At 36.9% G+C, this 3,825-nt stretch overlaps 1 pseudogene; it reads left to right on the top strand.

Annotated features, from left to right (window-relative positions):
* The first annotated feature begins 249 nt into the window (after positions 1-249).
* Positions 250-1,665, top strand: LOC149252228 (uncharacterized; annotated as a pseudogene).
* The last annotated feature ends 2,160 nt before the right edge of the window (positions 1,666-3,825 follow it).

Here is a 3,825-nt window from a genome sequence, read left to right as displayed (position 1 = left end):
AGTGCCAAAGTTCTACATTATTGGAAAGAGAATTTGCCAAATGAAAACAAAATAAAAAGCCCACATCATAAGGATATTTCATGTGTCTTCTTATATGTTTCCCATAACAAGATTTATGCAAAGGGTCAAAGTCTGCAACAATGGAAAGTGTGCTATTTTAAACCAAAAATCAATGTTCAGGTCATAATATTCGTTATTTCTACAATCCATTTGCACGCAAGAATCATCACTTAAGCCAAGAGGAAAATTATGAAGGGTGAAAACAGAATTTTGCAACCAGACTGTTGGTGAGTTGGTTGTGCGACACATTGGGAGCAAGCGCGGCACGCTGGGCCTCCTTCTACAGTGTTATTTTTAATGGGCACGACGCACATGGCACGTGCGGCGCACTGGGCTTGTGCGCAGCGCACAGAGCCTACAATATGTTCTTTTATATATTAAAGAAAGCTCTGCTTGGGTGAACATGCTCTTTTATTGTGATCTTGACGCTCTTCCTCAAGGTCTTGAAGGTTTCAAAGGTAGGGAAGAGATGCTTCCTTTCCAAAAACTTGTTGATAACTTTGAAGCAGCGTATGATCCTGTTGCAAATGATGGCACTTTGTTCACTTTTCAAACCAATAGAAATTCCCTTATGTAGCCAGAAGCATGGAGTGACGTTGTTGGAGAATCTGAGAAGGACGTTCTTGAATCAACTTTCTGTGTCAATGGAAATCAACTTCTATTAAGCTATTTAAGCGATGCCAAGTATGTTTTGCAAATACAAGACTTGCAATATGGAAATTTGCTTCATAATGTGCCAATATATATTGGGTCAGTTTCTGGAATATCAGGAGGCGTAAAGACAAGGAGATATTTATTGGTTTTACAAGTTTTCTTATCCCTGGTGTTATCTATCGATGCAACCTAGATGTGGTAAAACCAGAGTTAGTAGTTTTTAGAGAGACTATTGTTCCAGGCTTTGATCAAACAGAGTTTGAAGCTAAATAGGTTTTTGTAGTCAGCAAGGATGGAACTCAGATACCAATGTTCATTGTATCCAAGAAAGACATTGCTCTTGATGGTTCTCATCCAGCTCTATTATATGGTTATGGGGGCTTTAACAATAGCATCACCCCAAACTTCAGCGTTGATCGCATTGTCATTTCAAGACATCTAGGGGCAGTTTTTGCAATTGCAAATATTCGTGGTGGCGGTGAATATGGAGAAGAATGGCATAAAGCAGGCTCTCTTGCCAAAAAACAAAATTGCTTTGATGATTTCATATCTGCCGCCGAGTTCCTTGTATCAGAGGGGTATACACAACCTAAAAAGTTATGTATTGAAGGAGGCAGTAATGGTGGACTTCTTGTTGCAGCTTGCACAAATCAGAGACCTGACCTATTTGGTTGCACACTGGATCATGTGGGTCTTATGGACATGTTGTGTTTCCATAAATTTATTATTGGCCATTTCTGGACTACTGACTATGGCTCTTCAGATAAAGAGGTAGAATTTCATTGGTTGATTAAATACTCACAATTGCATAATGTAAAGACAACATGGGACAAACTTGGACAGAATTTGCAGTATCTTGCTACAATGTTATTGACAGCAGATCATGATGATCGTTTTGTGCCACTCCACTCTTTCAAACTCCTAGCAACAATGCAGTATTGTTCTATATGACCTTTGAATGGCATCACCTTCAAACAATATGCAGACAAGGAATAATGCCAGGAACATTTTAAGCGTTTTCCAGAAAAGAAACCCATTGAGAGACATCGACACCAACCGAAGTCTAAATTTAGAGCAAAAATATCTACCACAACAGAGAGAATGGAAATAATATAGAGCATGCAGCGGCTATGGAATGCTCTCAGGACACGTTGGGAGTTATGCCTGTAAAACTAGACATCTAGATGCTGATTATAAAAAATTGGTTTTAATTCAAACAGGGAAGGTGAAAAGTCAAAGACCGAACGCCACAAAGACATATACCGTGGCAAAGAAATAGGAATAGATGGTATATTTCTAACTTTAGTTATGATTCAGAAGGGATATACAACTACAGTTTCTCCCTCTTCATTGGTTATCATTAGATTTCACATGTAACGTTGCCCCCTTTTATAACAAATGGCTGGCTCTTCATCTTTTGTTTGTTAATAATGATTAAATAATCCCTCATTTTGTGTCGATCTATTTTCCCATAGATAATTTTATTTATTGTATGAGAAATCATTTGTGAGGGGTTGGAGTTTCTGGGAAACGGTGGGAGAGAAAACTCAGTTATTCACTATACAGTTTGGCCAGGAGATTAATAAAAATGATGTAGCTCTGATTCATGAGATCCCTGTGGTATGAGTTTAGAAAATGTGTTTTTTCTCTGTTTCATATGTATCCTTTTATGTTTACATTTCATTCATGATCATTTCCAGTTGAATGTTTTTAAGTAAGAAAGGTAGAATCCATTTTATTTGCTCTGCCTTGGAAAAGCGTTCATCCTCCGTGTCACTTCTTCTATTTGAAAAGGATCCATTAGTTATGCCATTTTCAACCTCTCAACAATCTTTCCACTCCATATTACTTCAATCTGATTGCTAAACCTCCTACCTATCTTGCCTCACGAAATATTCTGTGTCTTTAATTTAATTTCCTAGCTCAGGCGGTCCTTTGGTCCCATACAGCCTGAAAAATTCAGCCATTCAATCAATTACCTCTTTCATATTTACTTACTAGCCTAAAATTAGTATTCATCTTGAGTCATCTCAGACCATATTTTTTATTTTTACTGAGCGTGACCTGGAGAGAGCCCTCTCCTATCCTCGTAGGGCTATCTATGAGGCTGAGCGTGGTTTGATGTGGACCTAGAACCTTGTCTTTTCAGCCTGAGGCAAATCTAAGCCCTAACAGTAACTCAGAGGTAAATAGAAATATTTACTAAGGTAAGGGTTGGTAAACAGGTAAAGAGTATCAGAAAGGTAAAGAGTATCAGTAGGGAAAAGTAAGCAAAGATCCAGCACACAATTACTAAAGCAAAAACAAGAGGAAAATCAGAGTTTCAACCTCTACCGCTTCCATAAATAAAGGGACAGCAACAATAATTTTACATCTGTCTCTATCTTTTTGTAAAAGATATTTTGTATTCGCTAGAATAAATCTCATGTAGTTATGAGATATTTTTAATGTAATTTTTGTATAAATACTTCTCCATTCGAAGTATTGTGGGTGGATTCTATAACATCTCTGTAACTCTATGCTATCAAGCTGAGAAAGCTTTTGTACTCAAACTTGGATTTTTACTAGAAAAGGAATGAAAGTTGAGGACATTTCATTAGATTCTCGTGTAATATAATTACAAATAAGTATTCTATTCTTGTGATTTTATGTGTTTTCTGTACGTTTCAATGTTTCATGCATCTTAAATCTAAATGGTAAAATATTCAAAGTGTATGAGAATTAGCTTTATTTCTCTCTGCTAGCAACAGTCTATCATTTATATGTTTTCTTCTAAACTATTTCGATAAAGGAATTCTTAACTAATCCTCTATCCCTGTAGTTTTCTCTAATAAGTCCCTGGTATAGGATTCTTAATTGCCCTCTGCAAGTTGACCTATCTTCCTTTCTTCCTTCTAATCCTAACTCGAGGATTCTTAATTTCCCTCTAGTTTTGAGAAGAAATATCATCCATTCAAGCCCCAAAGTTTGTTTTTATTCTGCTATCCTGCCTGTTGAATTCATACCTCAGCATTTTGACTTGATCCAGTGAATTATCCCTGATTGACTCCATAGCCCAATGGCCTTAAAGCCTAGTTTGCCCATTTATTTTAGAACTCCACCACTCTCAAA

Source organism: Pinus tabuliformis, chromosome 7 (genome assembly GCF_031772625.1).
Source record: "Pinus tabuliformis cultivar Carrire ecotype Pingquan chromosome 7, CPIR1, whole genome shotgun sequence".
In the NCBI taxonomy this organism is placed as follows: Eukaryota; Viridiplantae; Streptophyta; class Pinopsida; order Pinales; family Pinaceae; genus Pinus; species Pinus tabuliformis.
Note: the sequence above shows the minus strand (reverse complement) of the source record. Positions and strands in the feature narration are given on the sequence as shown.